Source organism: Scyliorhinus torazame, chromosome 10, assembly GCF_047496885.1.
Source record: "Scyliorhinus torazame isolate Kashiwa2021f chromosome 10, sScyTor2.1, whole genome shotgun sequence".
Taxonomy (NCBI): domain Eukaryota; kingdom Metazoa; phylum Chordata; class Chondrichthyes; order Carcharhiniformes; family Scyliorhinidae; genus Scyliorhinus; species Scyliorhinus torazame.
The window spans coordinates 80,187,774-80,211,814 of NC_092716.1; the positions used below are offsets into that span (position 1 = coordinate 80,187,774).

Genomic DNA, 24,041 nt, shown 5'->3' on the forward strand with positions numbered 1-24,041 from the left:
AGAGATCGGTTTTAAGCATGCCCAGAGACAGGAAAAAAGCGGGAGGGGAGGAAATAAGAAATAGAAAGACCTGAGATAGGATGGAAGGCAGGAGTGCTTAAATGACAAAAGGGATGATGGTGCAAGGCAATAGCAAGTGGTAATGAGATAAATGAAGAAAAAACTTGGGGAGAGAGGAGTTGTAGATGATAAAACCAAAACCGTTGCCAGCACTTGCGGAAGAAAATGGGAACTACCGACTTAAAAAAAAAATTTAAAAAATTTTAAATAATAATTTATGGGATGTGGGTGTCATTTGTTAGGCCAACATTTATTGCCCTTCCCTAGTTGCCCTTTAGAAGGCGGTGGTGGGTTTCCTTCTAAACCGCTGCAGTCCCTGAGGTGCAGTTACACCCACTGTGCTATGAGGGAGGGAGTTCCAGGATGTTGCCCCAGCGACAGTGAAGGAACGGTGATATATTTCCAAGTCAAATGATGAGTGACTTGCAGGGAAACCTCCAGATGGTGGTGTTCCCAGGTATCTGCTGCTCTTGTCCTAGATGGTAATGGCCGTGGGTTTGGAAGGTGCTGCCTAAGGAACCATTGATGATTGATGTCATTAGCAATTGTTTACCCTTTATGATGAATCACAGAATTGCCAAATTGGGACAAGAGTTGCTTTTTAAAGGAATCATATAGAATTAAGCATATGCATTGGATTTGATTATTTTTGAGCAAAGTTTGTGAGAAAGATATTCTGGTGGTCTATGTTGTAATATAGAAAGCCAGTTGGTGAAGGATATTACTGGAGCCAATCTTTATACCCTTTTATAAGCATATATTTACAGTTACAGATTGGAAACAAGTTCTTAAACTAGCAACCACAGATTAGGTCAGTGTCCATTTATTGGAGCACAAGTGGATCCCTGGCTAACGCCTCCTACCTGCCCACATCTAAACATAATTTGATATATAATTAACTGTTCTTCACTGAGGGTTTGACCTGGTTTGCAGTTTTTTTTGGTCAACATTTCTCCATAACGTTTCGTGGCAGAGGAGATGATGAGAGCAATTTGTTACTCATTTTTCCCGCAGTTCAAGCTGAGGTGAAACATCTACCATGCAAGAAATAAATAATGTCTCCTTTCTTTCTATGAACTAATAACAGAGTCTGATCCTTCAATACCTTGTACTACAGACTTAAAACTGATTTGATTTCTCCATTGTTTCATGCCAGTGTATCTTGGTCTTATCCTGATTTGTTGGACAATGGGAAGTTCCAAATATTACACACATTCTGGCAAACGAGCCAGAAATTTAGAAAGGTGAAATGTAAATTAAGAAAACTCTTATCCAAAGTTGTTACAGATTGTAGTCACCAACCATGTCGCATTTCCACAAAACGGCAGGAATAATTTCTACTTCTATGATAGCTACTTGGTAAAGAAAATTAATAAGTTATAATGTATCTCTAATTGAAGTTGCAATAACATTACAAATAATGTCAACACTATAAAGACTTTAAGGGGTAATTTTAAGACTAGTATATATTTAGCACCTCCACATTCCTTGTTCCATAAAAATAAGAAATTGTTATGATTAGAGTAAGCTATTGGTGTTATTTATTTTTTAATGAAGGCTATCCTTGTGGATACGGGGGGATCTTATTGATCCTTGTGGATGCGGGGGGATCTCATTGAAACATATAAAATTATGAAGGGAATAGATAGGATAGATGCGGGCAGGTTGTTTCCACTGGTCGGGGAAAGCAGAACTAGGGGGCATAGCCTCAGAATAAGGGGAAGTAGATTTAGGACCGAGTTTAGGAGGAACTTCTTCACCCAAAGGGTTGTGAATCTCTGGAATTCCTTGCCCAGTGAAGCAGTTGAGGCTCCTTCTTTAAACGTTTTTAAGATAAAGATAGATACCTTTCTAAAGAATAAAGGGATTCGGGGATATGGTGTACGGGCCGGAGAGTGGAGCTGAGTCCACAAAGATCAGCCATAATCTCATTGAATGGCGGAGCAGGCTCGAGGGGCCAGATGGTCTACTCCTGTTCCTAGTTCTTATGTTCTTAAAATAAATTTAAGAATACCCAATTCTTTTTTCCCCCAATTAAGGAGAAATTTAGCATGGCTAATCCACCTACCCTGCACATCCTTGGGTTGTTGGGGTGAGACCCACGCAGACATGGGGAGAATGTGCAAACTCCACACGGACAGTGACCCAGGGCCGGGATCTAACCCGGGTCCTCGGTACTGTGAAGTAGCAGTGCTAACCACTGCACCACTGTGCTGCCCCTTTTGGTTGTGATACAAATTCAAAGGAGTTAGGACCATCTGAGGAAGGCACTGAATTCCATACATTTTGTTGGCCCTTTAGAAACCTCTGAAGTAAGGGCAGCATGGTGGCGTAGTGGTTAGCACTGCTGCTTAACGGCGCTGAGGATCCCGGCCCTGGGTCACTGTCCATGTGAAGTTTGCACATTCTCCCCGTGACTGCGTGGGTCTCACCCCACAACCCCAAAAAATGTCCAGGGGAGGTGAATTGGCCACGCTAATTTGCCTCTTAATTGGGTAAAAAAAAATTGGATGCTCTAAATTTATTTAAAAGAAAGAAACCTCATTCAAACGAATGACAGAATATTCTTGGCGAGCAGTAAAATTGTGGAAAAAATTAAGCTTGCTCGTTATTGGAATTTAGGATTGTTCTTATTCCTTTAAGGACTGTGGTTCATTTCTAGACGAAAAACATGAATTTAAAATATTTTTTATTCCATAAATCTAACATTGGTTTTTTTTTTCTGATTTGTAATATTTATCAATGGAAATGGTTTGTCTGAAATCTGTATGAGAAAGATTCATTTTGAAAAGTTGTTTTTACTTTATTCAGATGCAAGTCCCATTAAGGCCTATTCCTAGTTGCTCTGGGAAGGTGGTGGTTGGCCGCCTTGAATTTCAGGAGTACCTGTGATGTTGGTGCTTCGACAGCGGTAGTAACTAGGATATTTCAGGCCAGTGATAATCAAGGAAAAGTGATATAAGTCAAGTTTGGCGTTTGATTTTGAAGGGAACTTTTAGAGGTGAGGATATTCCCACAACTTTGCTACTTTTGCTACTCTTGGTTGCAGTGGAAGGTGTTGTCAAAGTAACCTTGTAGTGCATCTTGCTCATCATACTTACTGGAACCACAGTGTAGAAAGGGTAGATATTTAATCCAGTATCATAGATGTGAGTTAAATGAACAGATCTGTCCTGGTGACGTTGAGCTGCTTGTTGTGAAAGTGTTAGGTTTTCCAACATTCCTGACATGAGCTTCATAGATGGTAGAAAGCCTTTGAATGGAACCCGCATGTTGTTGGTCCACTAATGATGAAGGAAAAGTGATATTGCTCCAACTCAGAACTGTGCGCGAGTTGGAGCTGGTGTTGTTTCCATAAATTGCTGCTCTTTTCCTTCTTGGCGTAGAGGTCACAGAGGAGGGAAACTATTATTAAAGTAACCTTACTGCAGTGCATCCTGTAGTTCATGCATACTATAGTCACAGTGCCAAAGTGATAGAGGAGAGTTATAAAAATTGACATAGAATTTACAGTGCAAAAGGAGGCCATTCGGCCCATTGAGTCTGCACCGGCCCTTGGAAAGAGCACTCCACTTAAGCCCACAGATCCGCCCCATACCTGTAACACAGCAACCCCACCCAATCTCATTTTAGCAAGGCCAATCCACCTAACCTGCACGTTTTGGGGCTGTGGGAGGAAACCAGAACTCCCGGAAGAAACCCATGCAGGCACAGGGAGAACGTGCAGACTGTGCACAGACAGTGTCCCAAGCCGAGAATCGAACATGGGACCCTGGAGCTATGAAATAACAGTGCTAACCACCAACTACTCTGTCACCCAGTCTAGTGGCAATGGCATTGATCAAGAAAACTGCTGTGCCCAGTGCTGATGAAGGGTCAAAATTTTCTTTTGCTTACAAATTCTGTCTGACGTTTTCTATTTTTTCTCATCCTGCATGGTGTTGAGCTTCTTAAATGTTACAGCTTCACCCTCAGATGCATGTAGTGAATGTTCAATGACACTCCTGACTTGAGCTTTTTAAAGGAGAAACTTTGAGGATCCAGGATGTGAACCACTCATTGAAGTCCCCATGCTTTGCGCTATTTAATGATGACCCCCCAAGATGTTGCTGGCTAACGAAATAGTAATTGAAGGTCAAAGGACATGACAGGGTAGCATGGTGGTTAGCACAATTGCTTCACAGCTCCAGCGTCCCAGGTTCGATTCCCGCCTTGGTTCACTGTCTGTGCGGAGTCTGCACGTTCTACCCATGTGTGCGTGGGTTTCCTCCGGGTGCTCCGGTTTCCTCCCGGTGGGGTTACTGGGTTATGGGGATCGGATAGAGGTGTGGGCTTGGGTAGGGTGCTCTTTCAAGGAGCCGGTGCAGACCCGATGGACCGAATGGCCTCCTTCTGCACTGTAAATTCTATGAACAGAGTCATGATCTGACACTTGAGTGCCATAAATCTTATGTGCTATTTTTCAGTAGATTTTATCCAAGTTTTGCTGCAGGCTGCATGGAGTTGAACAGTGTGGAATCCATGCTGAAGATCCCTGCTCCTTGGCTTGTGACAGAAGAAAGGTAATTGAAGAAGCAGTTACAGATGGTTGGGTTGAGGTGAAACCATTGCAGTGACATCCTGGGCATTCATTGGCCTCTGACAACTGCAACTGTCTTATTCTGTATAATGTGACTTCAGCCACTGGATGGTTAGGATCCTCAGTTACTAGCATTTTGCTTGAGCTCCTTGGTGCCATACTGAGTCAAATACCGCTCAGATGCTGAACTCTTTCTATGAATAGTTGATTAAATGGAATTACTTCACTTGAAATGAGATATTAAATATTTTATGAGCCAGGAAAGACCAATACTTCAAACTCCAGATTCCTTTGTGTGTATTTAATAAATTGTGAAAGCTTTACACTGGAAGGGGGAACCTTTGTAACTGGGTTAATTATTTTTGGCCTGTCTTGCTTTGGTACCTCACTCAAAACACAATTTCAGCCTAATGACTGTACTCTGTCTCATTCAAGTTTCACTTAAGTTTACAATCACATCCACTTAAGCCACTTTGGTTTTATAAAATTGAATTAATCTACAGATGACATTTTGGAAACTTCAGAGCTTCAGAATGGTTAATGTGCCTTTGGATGTCCTCCATGCAATAGTTTTGTTCAGAGCCACTATTTTAAAAAAAAATCTATTTGGAAGCTCAAATCTCAGTGCCGGTGGTTGTTGTAAATATTCAAATTTTGAGTTGCGTCATTGTTATGTAAACATTTAAAGCCCTTCTTTACTACTGGCCTCAAGCCCAACTTTCATGTTTTTAAAATAATAGAGCAGCACGGCAGCACAGTGGCTAGCACAGTTGCTTCACAGCTCCAGGGTCCCAGGTTCAATTCCCGGTTTGGGTCACTGTGCGGAGTCTGCACGTTCTCCCCGTGCCTCCGGGTGCTCCGGTTTCCTCCCACAATCCAAAGATGTGCTGGTTAGGTGGATTGGCCATGCTAATTTGCCCTTAGTGCCCAAAAAAGGTTAGGTTGGGTTACGGGGATAGGCTGGAGGTGTGGGTTTAGATAAGGTGCACTTTCCAAGGGTCAGTGAAGACTCGATAGGCCAAATGGCCTCCTTCTACACTGTAAATTCTATGATTCTAATAGATGTTTTTGATTCCTAACACTAAACTGTAAACCGAAAAGAAAGGAAATATTGGGCTGAAAATTGATCTTCAGGCACTCCAGCACTCTTTCCACCCTCCGCCCCCACCCCCCAAAGCTGCTGACCCTGGACCACCAGCCCCTTCCCTCTAGTGACACCTCAGGAATCTACTCAAACTACAAAGTCCAACCATACAGAGCTATCAATCTCCACAGTCCTTTCCTGGTACAACCAAGCCCATAACTCCCCTACTGTTATCATTCTCCAGAACCACAGAAAAATGCTGCTAAATAACCGCAGTACCTCTACCTTAACTGCTAAACTTAGACTTATATTTCCCTGTACACTGCCTGCCAACCTTTTGTGTCACCTGGACTTTATTAAAATTAAAATAAAGATTAAATGTGTGGGTAAAGGAATCTATAATCTGATTAGCGGTTTTTCACAACTGTAAAAGGTTGAAGATCAAAGCACTGATGTAATAATATCACAATTCCTTGTTACATAGGTGGAATTTGATTTAATAAGTAATGATGGGCCCTGGTAATATATTACATATCTCCCGGTATGACAGTTCTATTTTGATAACTTTTCAAACATAAATTTAAGAGTAGCCAATTATTTTTTTTCCAATTAAGGGGCAATTTAGCGTCGCCAATCCACCTACCCTGTGCATCTTGGGGTTGTCGGGGTGAGACCCATGCAGACACGGGAAGAATATGCAAACTCCACACAGACAGTAACCGGCGGCCGGGATCGAATCGGGGTCCTTGGCGTCATGAGGCAGCAGTGCTAACCACTGCGCCACCATGCTGCCCCTATTTTGATAACTCAAGGTGACTATCACTATTGGAGATTTGCAAATATATATGAAAACAGCTGGTGTATTTTTGTTACCCTGAAATTCTCATTTTGTTGTACTGTTTTTAAAAAAAAAGTTGAAAGAAAAGTAAATATTTTCTTCCTGTTTCTTCAGACTGAGAATCAGAAACTTGTTATAGTTGCTCTCTAATTGACTGCAAGTTTACAAGCAGCTGCAGTTATTTGAATTAACTTATTTAGTAAGACATCGCAACTCCAAACTTAGTCCAAGTGGAGATCTAATAACAATTTGTATTTATATAGCATTATTAACATAATAAAATGCCCCAAGGTGCTTCACAGGAACATTGTAGATTAAAATTTGACACTAAACCACAGAGGCGATATTACTGCAGATGACCAAATGCTGATTGAAGGTCTGCATGGCACACCTTCAAGCTGGACAGAGAGGCCTCGGGTGTGAATTCCAGGTCTAGGGAGCGAATTTAGGAGAGGCAGTGGCAGAGTGGTATTGTCACTGCACTAGTAAATCAGAGAACCAAAGAAATGCTCGAGGGACCCAGGTTCAAATCCCGCCACTGCAGATGGTGAAATTTAAATTCAATAAAAATCTGGAATTAAAATTCTAATAATGACCATGAAACCATTGTTTTAAAAACCCATCTGGTTCACTAATGTCCTTTAGGGAAGGAAATCCTAGAATCCCTACAATGCAGAAGGAGGCTATTCAGCCCATCGTGTTTGCACCGGCCCTCTGAAAGAGCACCATACCCCGCCCTAACCCCATAACCTAACCTGTGCATCTTTGAACCTTAAGGAGTAATTTAACATGGCCAATCCACCTAACCTGCATATCTTTGGACTGTGGGAGGAAACTGGAGCACCCAGAGGAAACCCACGCAGACACGGGGAGAAAGTGCAAATTCCACACAACCAGCCACACAAGGCTGGAATTGAATCTGCTGCTGTGATGAGGCAGTACTAGCCACTGTGCCGCCTCAGTGAAATCTGCCATCTTTATCTGGTCTGTTCTGCATGTGACTCCAGATCTACAGCAACATGGTTGACTCTTAACTGCCCCCCTCAAGGGCAACTAGGGGTGGGCAATAAATGTTGGTCCAGCCTGCGACACCATGTCCCATGAGTGAATGATAAAAAAAGAATTCCAGAGCTTGGAGTTTTGCCAGCAGAAGGCATGGCCACCAATGGTGGTGAGATTAAAATCAAGGGTGCTGAAGAGATTAGAAGTAGAGAAGTGCAGATACTTTGGAGGGTTGTAGGACTTGAAATGACAGAGACAGGTAGAGGCAAGGCCACGGAGGAACGCGGATGAAAATCTTAAAATCGAGATATGGCTTAACCAGAAACCAATGTAGGTCAGTGAGCAGGGGTGAATGGGACTTGGATGAAGGTTTCAGCAGCAGATGAACTAAGGTAGGGCCTGAGTCACGTGACATTACCCATGTGGAAATAGTCAGTATTAGTAATGATGTGAATATGTGGTTGGAATCCACCTGCAGTTGAAGGAAGTCTTTTGCTTCATTCTAGTGGGTTAACTTTTTTTAAAATGCTGTACAATTATAGCCAGCTTTTAATGTCTCTCTTGTTTCCAATGCAGAAATCTTAAAATAACTAATTGCCAGTTATAGTGATTGACAATTAATTGCATTTTTATGCAAATGTGCTTAGTATGTTTATGAGAAGTCTCAGTAGTGTAGAGCACCAGCTTCCCACAGATGTTTAATTTTCATGATCATGGGCGCAGATGTTCTGATCAGCTACTCATTGATTCACAAATGGACCAAAAATATTTGTTTGAAGCTATAAAAATTCATACCTTTGATACATTAAAATATAAAAGTTCAACTTTTAAAATTCACCTACCCCTGGCCCATCGTTCTGTGACAGCCATCTATCTCTTAAGACATTGGTTTGAGCCAACTCTTTGAGTCAACTCTTTGTTAAGCACCTCATAGCTTCCAGAGGTGAATGCTGTCAGAAACTGTCTCTCAGTTGTCAATATCAACATCTGCCATTTTCATATCTCGCTTTCAGGTTGTGCCCCAGTGACCAGTTCACCACACAGATGGTCCTTGGGTATGCGGCTATCATCCACTTGTTGAACATGGTCAAGCCAACGCAGATGTTGTTGGCTTAGCAATGAGTGTATGCTGATTGAATTAGAACTCTCCAGGACCTTTGAACTGGTGACCTGTCCTACCAAGCGATGCTGAGGATATGTTTGAGGCAGCAAAGTTGGAAACTATTTAGCCATTTCTCCTGCCTAGCATATGTTCGCCAGGTCTCACCGCTGTAGAGGAGTGTACTGAGGATGCAAGATTAGTAGACTTGCAGTTTGATGTTCTTGGTCAGATTGCTCCTACATTCTGGGTAGGAATGTAAGAATTATTCCACATTCTTACTCAGCCTGGACGTAACAACTGCTTTTGTGCTGATTTCAGCATTATGATGGATTGCTGGTGATTGTCGAGCCTAGACATGTGAAGCTATTGACAATCTCCAGCATTGCATCAGCAATGCTTGTAGATAGTAATCTGGCAACATCCTGGACCGTGACATTTGTCTTCTGATGATGATCATCAAAGCAAACTTTTACAGGCGTGAGAGACGGTCCATTTGCCAGTGCAGGTGTTCCTCAGTATGGATTGTGAGGGAGACATTGTTAGAGTAGACCAACTCTGATTATAACTTGGCACGGTTTTGTCTTGGATCTTCGGGAAGCAAGGCGGACTGCTTTCCTTCTGTCCGCTATGTATGGAGTCAGATGTGAAGGCACATGACCGTAGTAAAGAGAAGAATATGCGAAAGAGTGTCGGTGCCAGAACTCCAGCATCTTGACCCCACTGTGGATCTCACAAAGTTACGACGTATCCCCCTCATGTCTGATCTTACCCATCATGTTGTCATGGAAAGCAGAGATCACAATGAGCAACTTCAGCAGGTAGCCAGTTTCCTCCAGCAGCTTAAATAGACTGCCTCTACTTAGATGGTCAAATGTTTTAGTGAGATTAATGAAGACAATATATTGTGTCCTCCTTTGTTCACAGCATTTCTCTTGCAGCTGCTGGAATGAGAATTAGCATATCAATTCTAAATCTTGTTTTTTTGAAACCACACTAGGACTTAGGATAGATCCATTCAGTCAAGATCTGCGGTCTGACAAGGGCAAATACTTGTCACACGATGCTCAGCAGGGAAATACCTTGATGGTTGTTGCAATTGTTGCGGTCACCCTTGATGTTGTGCAGGGTCATAATCTTTGGGTCACACACATCCTGGGGCACTGCCCCCGCCCTCCAACAGAGACCGAGGAGCTTGTGCAGAAGTTACAGGAGTGCAAGTCTCCTGTGCTTAATGAATTCAGTAAGAAGCCTTACAACACTAGGTTAAAGTCCAACACGTTTGTTTCAGATCACTAGCTTTCAGTGCACTACTCCTTCCTCACGTGATTCACCTCAGGAAGGAGCAGTGCTCCGAATGCTCGTGATTCGAAACAAACCTGTTGGACTTTAACCTGGTGTTGTAAGACTTCTTACTGTGCTCAACCCAGTCCAACGCCGGCATCCCCACATTAATGAATTCAGGCAGTGTAGCATCTACATCTAGAGCTTTGCTTATGGTAAACTAGTCATTAGTTTTGGTAAACTCCACTCTGAGTTTGATTTCCAGCTCTGCCATGAAGGTAGGATGTCTGGAGCTTCTTTGGTGATGTTCTCCCCAGAATACAATTCAAGGTAGTCATAGAATCATAGAATTTACAGTGCAGAAGGAGGCCATGCTGCCAATCGAGTCTGCACCGGCCTTTGGAAAGAGCACCCCACTCAAGCCCATATCTCTACCCTGTCCCAGTAACCCCATCTAATCTTTTGGACACTAAGGGACAATTTATATCGGCCAATCTACATAACCTGCACATCTTTGGACTGTGGGAGGAAACCGGAGCACCCGGAGGAAACCTATGCAGACACGGGGAGATTGTGCGGAGTTTGCACAGTTACCCGAGGCTGGAATTGTACCCAGGACCCTGGAGCTGTGAGGCAGAAGTGCCACCATGCCACCCATAGTGTTCCAGCCATCTCTCCAGCAGTTTGTTGCAGCCAGTGATGAACTGCAGTGGGGTCATTCTTTTATTTTCTGATGGACCTGTTTGTTGCCTTTTTGATCCCTTCATACCTGCCCTGACATTTCCTGTGTTGAAGGACATCTGGATATTCATAGAATCCCTGCAGTGCAGAAGGAGGTCATTCGGCCCATTGAGTCTGTACCAACCCTCTGCAAGAGCACCCTACCTAGGCCCATACGTCTGCCCTAGCCCCGTAACCCCACCTAACCTTTGGACAATAAGGGGCAATTTAGAATGGCCAATTCATCTAACCTGCATATCTTTGGACTGGCAGAGTTATAACGAGTAGCCATTGGCTGACCACCTAGCAGCCTGTTGGACTTTACATCAAACGGCTCTTCGTGCATGCGTAGTTTTCTTGATCAGATCTCTCTTATAATTAATAAGAGTGGAACACTTGGCTTCAGTGACAAGTTCCATCACAGTGATGTTAGCCTTGAACCAGTCAATATTTTTCTGCTCTTTTCCATATGTTGAGAGTGTGATATCACAGATAGTATTGCGAAGCGTATTCCATTTCGCTTTGAAGTTTGTGTGGGAATGCTGTGAAGAGCGCTTGTTCAATCAAGTCATGGAACTGTTGTTTTTTATCTGAATAGGCAGTATGGCTGATATTGATACAAAGTTAGCATTATTGTTTTGAATGAAAGATTTCAGTGTATATCAGGGAATGATCTGTATCATGGCGTGTGCTGAGAATGCTGTTCAGAGAGGTCTGTTCATGATCTGATCCAACTGGTGCTAATGCCCTGAATTTGGATGTCTCCAGGATACTTGTAGAATGGTTTGTGTAGAATGGTTTGTTCTGAAAGACGGTGTTAAGTACACAAAGCTCGTATAGTCTCTGTCCTTTCTCATTTATATTTCCCAGGCGGTGATGGTTGAGGAGAGCCAAGCCTCATGCTCCCCACTTGCGTTGAAATCCTCCAGTAGGTCAAAGTGTTCTGACTTGGGAATTCTGCTGAGAGTAATGTCAAGCTCCTCAGAACTTTTTGCCGCTGTACTGGAGCACATTATTGGAGTATAGATACTCGTAAGGTTAACTGGCCCTGTTTGAGTTGAAAGGTGGATGGAGGTAATATGTTCTAAACCATTTAAACGGGGTTCTATCATCGAGAGTAGCGAACAAAGCCTAAATCCCGCTCACACATTTCATCTGAGCTCTTCCCCTTCCAGTTGAATAAGTAATGTTTTTCTTTCAGTAATCCACTCTCAGCGAGCCTGGTCTCTTGTAGCCTGGTCTCTTATAGAGATTTTATGTCGATGCTTAGTCTATCAATTGCAGCTGTCTTACGAGTGTTATCGACCAGCTGCAAGCCATATGTCAAACCCGTGCAGATGGTCCTGACATTCCAGCTTGCCAATCGAAGAGTTTGGCACATTCTTTCTTTTTGTTTGTTTGCCTTATGTGATGGATTCTATCCACTTGTTGAGCAGAGTCTCTTAAGCTCCAAGTACCCATTGAAGCTAATGGACCATGTTGGGTCAGCATCTTTCGTGTCAGGGGCTGCCTGACTGGAGGTAGGCAGTGGCTGACCAGTGGGTTATGATGATCCTTTCCACCGTCAGAGCTGGCCCACAGCAGCCATTTACTACGCCAATCAAGTTGGGCTTATTTCTCATAAAATGATGTCTCCTGTATTATGTTAATGCTCTGCAGTGGAGCTGGAGTGCCCTCTCCAGGGTCTGAATCTAGACAAACATTATGCACACCCTGGGCTGGCCAAATATTAGGCTTCCCCAGTTGGGTCCAAAGGAATGCAAAGCACTATATTTGCCACAGGCTTGATTTCAGGGGTTTCCACAAAGATGACATATTTAGACATGTCCAAAAGGTCAATGTTATGTGTCCAGTGTGAAGAGAGTTGACATCTGTATCACTTTTGTCTGCTAATTTGTATCTCATTTTCAACCTACACTGCTGGCTAGCAGCAATTTTTTTTTTTACAAAAGGTGCCAAATATGTATATATAACTCTCTGTAAGTATATAGCCTGTACATCGGCAGGTCCTCGGCTGTGTCTCCTCGTGGTGACATGTGGAAATTGAGTCCCTCACAGCTCCAGGCTAAACCATCAAAGGAACTCTGAAGAGGTTTGGCTCCTGGACGTGCAGCGTACATGCCTGTTAGCATGTGGACACGCTCTGGCACTCAACCAAACTCTCAACTAAAGGCAAATAGCTGCACTGACTTGTGTATAACTTGGGAGAACTGAAAACTAAGAGGCCTGACAAAAAGAATCTAGCGAGAAACCCAAAGATAGACTGATGTGTCAATATAACACCTCCTAATGATAAGAGAAATGTTTTCTGTTATAGAAGTACAGACAAATTCTTTACAATTCTCCATATTTTATGAACTGTTCAATAAGTAAGTTCCAGAGTAAGAAAAGAAAACAGGAATTCTATGGTTCTAACTGGTCAGCATTTCTGCTTTTGATCATTATTTAGTGACCCATGCTTGAAATGCAGATCCAATAATAATAATCTTTATTATTGTCACAAGTAGGCTTACCTTAACACTGCAATGAAGTTACTGTGAAAATCCACTAGGCGCCACACTCCGGCATCTGTTCGGGTACACGGAGGGAGAATTCAGAATGTCCAAATTACCTAACAGCACATCTTTCGGGACTTGTGGGAGGAAACTGGAGCACCTGAAGGAAACCCATGCAGACACGGGGATAGATCTGGTCTGGTGTAACCTATGATGTCCCCTACAATCACTAACATAAGACAGATTGCACCTAGGCCAATGGCAAGGAAACAACTATATGAGAGGAAGGAAGAAAATTGGTGAAAAGGAGGAAGATACATAAAAGAAAGTTAATCCTCATGTCTACAATATAATATAATGCAAAGCAAATCTTTGCACAGTGAATAAGCTGTAGTGCATAAATGAAAGAACATTGTCAGTCATCAATATATTTTCATAGATACCTGTTTCTTAAAGTTTTAGAATATACACAATATTTTTACCCAAAATTGAGTTATAACTATAAGATGGCAAAGTCTGTAACCCATCTCTGTTGGCTTGCTAGGCTTAGAATGAATTTAAATTATAACTTGATAATTATGTAGCACTACATGCGTTTGACTATTTAGTCAGGTTTCACTTATATTATTTTTAATTAAATAACTGCATGCTGAGTAATAAAACGGAACTTTGCAATAAGAGTGATATGATGTAAACATAGGAAAGGTACTACTATTAATATTATGCCTGTAAGAATTTTATTATGCCTGAAAGAAAAATAAAGCATTGATCTTTTTTAATGTGGGGGCAGAATTCCCCATCCTGGGACTAAGTCCCATGACAGACCGGGAATGTAGACTGTTTCCCGCCCCAGAGACCAACTGGGAAACATGCCAAATCTTCTTTCCCCTACCTTTTTAATTATGAAACTGGGTGTTTTGTGCCATTTTCAGAGGCAGGGCAGCACGGTGACTCAGTGGCTAGTACTGCTGCCTCACAGCACCAGGGACCCGACTATGTGGAGTTTCACATTCTCCTCGTGTCAATGTGGGATTCCTTCAGGTGCTCTGGCTTCCTCCCACAGTCCAAATATGTGCAGGTTAGGTAGATTAGTCATGCTAAATTTCCCCTTGGTGTCCAATGATGTGTAGGCTAGATTACGGGTATTGGGTGGGGGAGTGTGCCTAGGTAGAGTACCCTTTCGGTGGGTCAGTGGACTTGATGGGCCAAATGGCCTCCTTCTGCGCTGTAGGGATTCTATTATTGGGATTCTAAGAAAACTTGACTTCTGGGTCTCCCACTGAACTCTTCCCTCTTGCCTGCCATTGAACCCGTTGGCGGGGCTTGTGAGAATTCCACCATAGTTTAGGTTTTTGAAAGTTTTCTTCAGTCAGAAATGAAATTAAATGCTTCTACATTCAACCCAACCACTAAGCTGGAAGGAATTTGTTTCTTGTAGAATCACTTATATAATTCTATTGTAAACAAGAGATGTTTATTTCTGAATGGTCTGAGCCTAATTTGCACAAATATGGCAAGCTCCTGTATTTTTACTAAAAGGGGAGGGAACATGTATGGGTATTTTTAATTCCTTTTTTTGCACTGGGCAAAAGTAAATTATACATTTTTTATACTTTTTAGAATGTCGGGTCTTTCAATTTCCAACAGAGTCCATTCTGCTAATTTGCTTTGCTGTTGCGTGTGATACCAATTAAACAAAGATTTCAAAGTAGTGTATTATGCTTTAATACACCCCTCAAAATATTGTCTCTTTTTCAAATTTTTTATTCTTTAGGAACGTGATAGGAGCAGGAATAGGCTTTTCTGCCCTCGTCAGCCCTTTCATTCAACTAGATCATGACTGATCTTCTAATAACAGCATTTTCCCACACTTTCTTCATATCTTTAATGACTAGGAATCCATCTGTCTTGTGCATACTCAATGACTGACCCTCTGGAGTAGAGAATTCCAAAGGTTCACCACCCTCTGAGTGAAAAAGTCCTTCCTCATCTCAATCCTAAATGGCCTACCTAGTTATAGACACCCCAGCTAGGCATCCTTCCTACTCTAGAGAATGCAGGCCCTGTCCTATATAGAGTTTAGAAGAATGATAGGTGACATCATTGAGACAAAATACGTACAGGGATCGACGGAGTAGATGCAGAAAGGATGTTTCCCCTGATTGGGAGGCCAGCATTTGCCCTTGAACTGAGTGGTTGCTAGGGCAGTTAAGAATCAACAATATTATTGTGGGTCTGGAGTCGCATGTCGGCCATACCAGGTAAGGATGGCAGATTTCCTTCCCTAAATGGTATTAGTGAACCTGATGGGTTTTTATGACCGTTGTTGACAGTTTCATGGTTGCCATTTCATGGTCCACCAGCTGCCATGGTAGGATTTGAACACATGTCCTCGGGGATTAGCCTGGGCCTCTGGATTATTAGTCCAGAATCTACAGTCTCCCAAATTCTAATTCCACATTCTGCCCACTTTTACTCTATTAATTCCGTACTTGAAATCCTCATGCATCATTGTCTGGCAAAGAGTTTGGGCAGCTTCCAATCTACTGTTTGCCCTGTTCTGCAATTGATTTCTGAGTCTTACAGTAATTCTGGAGAGGTGATTCATTTTTCCTCTGAGTAGGACTTCCCGTATTCTGCAAACAAAATCAAAAGTGCCTGTGTCAAGTTTACATGTACAAGCATGCGCTTATGCAGATAAAATAGTTTAGTGTAAATATGCCAAACACACCTGCAATCGATAGTCTGCCCTCCATTTTAGAAGTTTATCTGTAGTTTACCATATTTATGTAAATTTAAGAAACGCATATTTTAAGTAATTTTAAATATTAACTGATTTCAAAGCCTTTTAGGGCAGCTTATAACTGATTGTATATTACATTTTGACCGTTTCTTATTATTAAGGCTGCATTTTATTCTGCTTTTAGTTTAATAATGTTGGGACAAGGCAATATTTCTAATTTTGGGTATCTTATGCTTTCCATATAGAAAACTTAAGAGAACCAAACCATTGTGTGTTTGATTAATGTACAGTTAATAAAAGACATAGCTGTACAGGGAGTACCCTCCTGCATTTTCCACAAGGAATGAGTAAAATGTAAACGTGCTAGAACTTGAAAGGTGATTAATGTGCATTGTCAATGAAAAATCTATGTTCCCAGAAATACATTTTGCAATTGGCAATCATTTAATCCCCTTTTTCCCTGTGTATCCTCTAACATAATTGTGTTCTTAAATTTCTTCATTTGAATAGAGAAAATTGCAACCTTGTTGCTATGTATTTAATTTTCCAAAGCTGAAGTAGCATATTAATTCAAACTTTCTATTTTAATTTTATTGAGACTCAAATGGAAGATGTTTCTGCATATATTCATATCTCTGCTTTTTCTCAATCCGATTTCCATTCCTGCCAAAACACAACAATCTTCATCAAAATCACAAATGACATCCTCTATGAATGTGCATCTCTCCTTATGTGGCTTTTGACATAATCATCCACACCAACCCAATCCAGTGCTTCTCCTCACAGTTCTAGTATGGAGGTGGTTTCGCTCTTGCCGATTTGATCATAGCCAATGTTTAAATTCCACCGCTGCCTTGCCCCTTCTTATTGCTGTATCGCCCTCAAATCCAAATCCCCTCCTCAACATTCCCCTCAATTCCCATTCCTTGGATTCTGACCGTTTCTGCCTCTCAATAATGCCCGTGACCTCAAGTCATCCAGGCACCTGAATCACTGATTACTTATTAAAATCCACCTCTGAAATAACATTTTTGATTGTCTCTCTTAAAACCTTCACCCACGGCTTAGAGTCTATTTTATACTTGCAGTTTTGTGAAGTGCCTTCGTGTTTTTTTTTACATTAATAGCACAATATGGAGGTTGAGTGGAACAATGGTAGCATATCTGTCTCTGGACCAGAAGCTCTGGCTTTAAGTTCCACTTAAGGATCTGATGACGACAGAAGGAGCGTTCATACAGGTTGATCATCAGCCTGTAAATCCCTACAATTCATCTGATGCAGGCATTAAGAATGGGAGAGTTTCCTTGTCAGCCATCCTGTAGAAGGCAATGACCACACCACTGCAATACTTCGCCAAGCATAATCATGGACCGATCCAATAGAGTCCTTGGTCGCCAACACCCTCTTAAAGCATGGTACCTGAAGGACAAGAGGGAAGCCATTATATAGATGCAAATTTTTCTTTCTGAGCTGGTATGAAAAGTTAATAAATCATAGGTTGTAATAGTTTGCGAAATGGCATATCTATTCTGAGAGATACGAGAGTATACTGCATGGAGTATAAATGGATAAATACTCTCTTAGCATTAATCAAAAGGTTAGTCGAATTGGAATGATTCTATTTGCGCTATCTCATATCACAAAGTTCCCATCTCTACCAAATGGCTAACATTGATCATGCCAGCGCAAAGAGATTGCAGCTGTTGCTCAGCTTTAAGAATAATCTGGGTTAATTATAGGTGAAGGCTGCTGCTATGGTGAAAGTTGACACCATATCAGCCGCAGGTTGCGCTCAGTCACAGGCAAATCTAAATATACTTTGCTAATAATCTGACGCCACTACAGGGAATCTCTACGCAGCCACAGCTGTTAAAACTGTACAACTAGATGATAAGCAATCGGCCTTGTATGTCAAGTGTTGCCCTTAAGCTTCTTCGAGTGTTGTCCAGTTAATCGAGATTAGCAATAATAATTACTCCAAGGTTTCAATGTCTTTGGAACTCAGTGGACTGTCTCAGGGAATGGCCGAACATTAAAAAATGCATGCACACATAACAAATAAATGGATTAATGTTTGTATTTCAGTAATAATGTAGTTGGTTTAAGAGTTGCTTATTTTTGTTTTCATTGCCAAGACAGGTTGCCTGCCCATTATAGAATTTGCCTCCATTTTCATTCTTTCTATATGTATGGAATAAAAATTAGACCGGTTCTATGATCAGTTGGGGATTTACTCTGCTAGGTAACCGTCTAGTAATTTTTTGCCTGCAGATTAATTAGTAAAAGATTTCGAGCTTTGAAATTCTGTTTATTACAGTTTGATATGTTCTTTAATTTCTGTTAAATTACTTTTGCAAAGCAAATTATATGTATGAACAATTAAGTTTATTCTTGATTTTACCCCAACCTCCACCTTGTGTTACCACAAGCTACAATGTGAAGAAATCAACAAAAAGTGGAAAGAAAGTGAAATGCATTTCAATTTTTGTTGCATTTTCAGTTTCTAAGAAAGGCCAAATAAGTTACATCATAAATTAAACTTTATATTGTATTTTAGCTTCTAGAAATATGTTTATCAATCTACTCCTTCATGAAAGAATTTTCAGAGCTAAATAACCAACTTACAAAGTTTAATGACAGATTTAGAGTATTTTCTTTCATTTCGGAACATGCAACTTTTTTCAGCTGCTGCTTTAAAAGTAGTTTTATTTTTAAATTTGAGACTGGCTTTAAATATGCATTAAATGTTTGATTTCTATCTAAAAACCTGTTTTGACTAAAGTTTTCTTGGGATTTCCCTTCAAAAGTCAATTTGTGGATTTGTGCTTAGTTTAGATAAGAATATGTATCCCTGTTTCTTTCCCACTATGTTGATTCACATAAATAACCAAGTAAACTAAATCAAATGAACTGAGGGACAAATTTAAAGGGACAGTCCCTTAAAGGGAAACTTCAAATATTCAACCAAAATGTGATTGATGGGGTCAATAATGGACCCCAGCCGCTGCTCATGTAATTAATAAGTGGCAATAGGACAGCCCAACATAATACTTAAGCTGCAGAGAGTTCATTACAGACTCAAATAGGAATAATGATTTTCTGTAAGAAACATCTATATTGGAAAATGTAATGTCTTACATGGAAGTGAGATAATGATGTATAACATACAATATGAATTGTATAAAAATAGCATACCAACAGACTTAAACCAGTTTCTAAAGGAATATTTTATATGTGCTGGCAAAAGACCTTGTTTGGTTGTATCCTTGTATACTTCAAAAATGAATCTTGTCTCAATTAACATAGTAGTATTGGAAGTAACTTCAAACAAGGTGATTTTGGTTAATTTATTCTTTCATGGATGTGGACATCACTGGCATGGCCAGCATTTGTTGTTCCTAATCGCCCAGCTATTGACTCAGCTGAACAATTTTCGTGAGGTATTCCGTGGACCTTTTTGAAGTGAAATCGCGCCACATATTTGATGCCCCTTTTCAATCTCATTGATATTGAGATTTATGAGATGTATTTGTCTAACGGGGCAAGAAGGGGATTTCATGATTCCCTTGAAACTGCTAAAATATTTCACCCCCGCTATTCAAAGATTGGAGTCACTGTAATCATCTTCACAGATCTGCACAGCCGTATTTCCGCACGAGCATATATTTTGTGGCCAATTCATTGTCAAATTTGAAATGAAAATAATTTTTCCTTAAATATTTTTCTTGCCCCACAGGAATACATTCAGGCTGCCATTGTGAAAAATTCCTGTGAGAATTTTGAGAACATTTTCTTATCCTTGTACAGTAGCATGGTACTTGTACAGGTGCGCTGATTCCATAGCACATCTTTTATGTTCTTTAATGGCACGCTTGATGTACCAATCAATGTACCAGACATGAAGTGCATTTGTGGTTTTTTTCCCCCCAAACCTTGTGTAGGTACGTTGTAATACAAAAAACAATACAGCACAAGAGCAGGCCCTTCGGCCCTCCAAGCCTACGCTGATTACGTGTCCTATCTAGACCAACCGCCTGTATCCTTCTATACCCCATCTGTTCATGTGTCTATCCAGAAAAATCTTATAAGGTCGCTAACGTATCTTCCTCAACCACCTCACTAGGCAGTGCATTCCAGGCCACCACTGCCCTCTGTGTAAAAAAAACTTCCCCGCACATCTCCACTGAACCTATTCCCCCATACCTTGAAACTTGCTCGTTAGTATGCAGATGGCTGGTGTTTTGTTATGCTGATGGTTGCTGGTATCGATCTTGTCTGGCCTTTCCAGAGGTAAATACACAGTCAACCTGCAGCTGCTCGTTTTTGTCCTGTTGGCTGACTTTCCCATCAGCCTTTGCCGTTCGCCATTTTAAATTGGGAGTTAGCCATTTTAAGTGGCTACATTCCCTCCTTGTGATCCTAACGCGAAGTGTGAAGGATCACATAACTATATTGCTTTCCATTCCCTGACCTGGGGGGGACACTTCCTTCATGGCCTCTGCACTGACTATAGCTATGCAAAACATTTTTAGCTAACAATTCTAAGGGCGCTATGTCAAACAGGGACATGCATTACAAAACAATAAACTGGGAACCTCTAACTATCCTTAATACATCACAGTCACTTAAACATTTCATCATCCTAACTTCCTCAACCATACAAACAAAATCATAGCATTTTATACATCAGTCTTCCTGGCTTGGCAGTCAAGCTCAGGATCGTACAATTTGCTCATGAACAGTTCTTTACATTCCTTTATTTACAATAAAGTGTAAATAAGTGAATGCACTTTATTACAGATCGCGGGGGTCTGGTCGTATCCGAAAATAGGGGATCTGATCCTATATACCGGGGTTCAAGCGCGGTAGGCTCTCCTTCTCCATTTCCGTAGACGCATAGTCTGCACTATGCAGCAAAGTATCGCTAATACCAGTAATGTTTCTATTACATAGGACAGAGAGTACCAGGTTATAAACCTGGCACACCAAGATGATGTGGTGTCGCTGGTGACTGGACTCTGGGTACTGCAGGGAAGTGAAACATTAACGGCTGGGGGGGCTTGAAGTCATGGGGTTCGCGGTCACGCGCAACCAAATGTCCATAAATATGATGCTGATCATGTGAAGGAAGTCTTTTCTTTCTTCTGTTCTCCAGTCCTGGAGCTTCTGGAGTTCTGTGGAAACAAGCATAGTGTCTGTAACTATCTTTGTTTAGTATTTTGTACGATAGTGTGTCTGTCCTGTAGTGCCAATTACTCCCTTTATAATTGGTCACTATGTGTGACTCCCTCATTTCTTTTCAAAAATCGAATTTTAGGACAAGACACACTTCCCAATAATGAACCAGTGCGAGCCGTCTCGCAGACTGTGCAATTTACCATCCAAATCTTTCAGGATGTAAATAGCATGTGGTTGGCAACCTATAGGTTACCTAAACAAAACACAACTTTTTGAACTGAAAGTGCCAAAATGAGGTGCGTATGGGCCGCGACGGGTAAGAGTTGGATGGAGTCCCCGGGTAGGGCGTCTACCAATGCCGTGTCTCTCCTACCCGAGCGTAGTTGACCAGAGGGGGGGGGGGATTCCCAGGCAGGGCAGGTCCCAAGCTGTTTCTCCATTGCCTGAGCAACCGACAAGAACAGGCAAGAAATGTAGTCATCGTGGTGGGGCTGCCGTAGTGGTTCTACCTTCGAACCAGAAGGGCAGTTACAAACGGGCGTCTGGTTCCTTAACCAGTCTCTGCAGACAAGCTCTCAGAGGTTTCTGCTGAACTAGTGTCTGGCAATGGTGAGTCTCTGTAGGCAAGTCCTCCGAGGTTTCGGCCGAATAGGCGTGGGGCAGTGAGGAAAAAAAATTCTCCCGTCGGACATACAACATTTAACAAACTTACACACAACATAAAACATTCTGCAGGTTCCATCAGAAAGGACAACACTTCTGCCAAGCGGTTCCTTTTAAAACATCATCTGGACACCTCAGTTCTCAGTTGCTAACAGGGTCGCTAAGGGGTTCTTGGTATGGGAGTCAGACCCAAGGTTGTCATCTTCTCCCGGGTGCCAAACTCTTGAGTGTATCAGGGCTGAAAGGGCTGTGTGGTGTGAGGTGGAGTCGCTCTCGTCATTGCGGACGGGTCGGAACGAGTCATCTCGGTGCCAATAGTTGGTGCCTAGCTGTGTGGGGACGAAATCGGGGTCATCAGTGTGGTTCGGTGGTCGGTGGTGGGGTTTATTTAGGAAAGTGATCAGGAAGGGATCACTCGGATCGTAGTCGGAATCGCTGGGTGTGGGTCCTGTTGCATGGGGATAGTAGGGCGGCGTGCTGTGGCTATCGTCCGAGTCACAGTCGCTGTCTCTGCTTCTGCAGCCTGTGGGTGTTCCGGGGCGGAGTGTATATTTCGGGGGTGGAGTCGAGGTCGAGTCCGTGGCTGGGCTGGACGTGTTGGGGATGGTAGGGTTACGTTGGCTGTGGCGGGGCGTGGTGTGCTGCGTCGAGCATGACGTGGTGTGCGTGGTTCGACTATGTTCCATATGCCTTCAGCTGATTTATATGGAACCACGCAGTCTTACCGTTGGGGTACTTTATTTTATAAACGGAAGGGCTTACTTTATCCGCAATGGAGTACGGACCCGAGTATTTTGGTGACAGGAATGTGCTGGGATTATATACAGAGAGCATAACTTGCTGTCCTATACTGTACTCAGTCGCATGCACGGTCTTGTCGAAACAAGCCTTGGTCTGTTTCTTTCTGGTGCCCAATTTTACTGCGGCTGCTAGCTGAGCCGTTTTAGCATTTTCCACTAATTGTTGTACTGCTTTCTCGCCGACCCCCCCCCCCCCCCCCCCCCCCACCCCCTCCCCCACCCGCTTCCTGATCATGGCTATATTCGCCGCCCAGTAATAGTTACTAAAGTTTGGCAGCGCCAGCCCGCCCTCTCCCTGACTCCGCTCAAGCATTACCTTCCTTACTCGCGGGGTCTTGCCCGCCCAAACAAAGCCAGTGATCACTTTGTTGACCTGTTTAAAAAAGGACCACGGAATAAAGATGGGGGGACACTGAAATACAAACAGGAATCTCGGGAGGACCGTCATCTTCACCATCTGCACCCTCCCAGCCAGTGACAATGGAAACGCGTCCCATCTCAGAAAATCATCCTTCATTTGGTGTGCTAGTCAGCCGGTCCCATTTCCACACCACTTGAATGCCTAGGTACCTAAAGCTTCCCCCTACTAATCTAAACGGCAGCTCCCCCAATCGCCTCTCCTGTCCCCTCGCCTGGACCGCAAACATCTCACTTTTCCCCATATTTAGCTCCTACCCCAAAAACCGGCCAAATTCCCCTAGAATCCTCATGATTTCTTCCATCCCCTCTGTTGGGTCCAATACATACAGAAGCAGGTCATCTGCAAAGAGTGAGACTGTGTGCCCCACCCCCCACCAGACCAGCCCCTTCCAGCCCCTTGAGGCTCTCCGAGCAATTGCCAACGGCTCTATAGGTAGCGCGATCAACAGTGGGGAGAGGGGGAATCCCTGTCTCGTCCACCGGTGCAGTCTAAAATAGTCCAATGTTGTCCTATTCGTCCATATGCTTGCCATAGGAGCCTGATACAGCAACCTGACCCAGTCAATAAAGCCCCGCCCAAATCCGAACCGTCCCAGTACCTCCCACAGATAATCCCATTCTACTCGATCAAAAGCCTTTTCTGCATCCATTGCGATCACTACCTCCACCTCCCTACCTTCCGGGGGCATCATGATCACGTTTAACAACCTTCTTACATTGGCCACCAACTGCCTACCCTTAACAAATCCTGTCTGGTCCTCCCCAATAACGTCCGGAACACAATCCTGGAGGACAAAAGTTTGGCCAGCAATTTAGCATCCACATTCAACAGGGATATCGGCCTGTAGGACCCACACAGCTCCGGGTTCTTGTCCCGCTTCAGAATCAGCGAAATTGTGGCCTGTGACATCGTCGGGGGCAGCATCCCTCTTTCCCTTGCCGCATTGAACATCCTCATCAACACCCGCCCCAATATTCCAGAGAACTTTTTATAAAATTCCACTGGGTACCCGTCCGGCCCCGGGTCTTTACCCAACTGCATGGCCTTCAGACCCTCCACTATCTCTTCCAACCC

The 24,041-nt window shown here is 42.6% G+C and overlaps 1 protein-coding gene across 3 annotated transcripts in view; it reads left to right on the plus strand.

Moving 5' to 3' along the window:
- Positions 1 to 24,041, plus strand: part of nfatc3a (nuclear factor of activated T cells 3a) — a 205,285-nt gene that overhangs the window by 133,940 nt on the left and 47,304 nt on the right. The gene's annotated exons all lie outside the window — the stretch shown is intronic.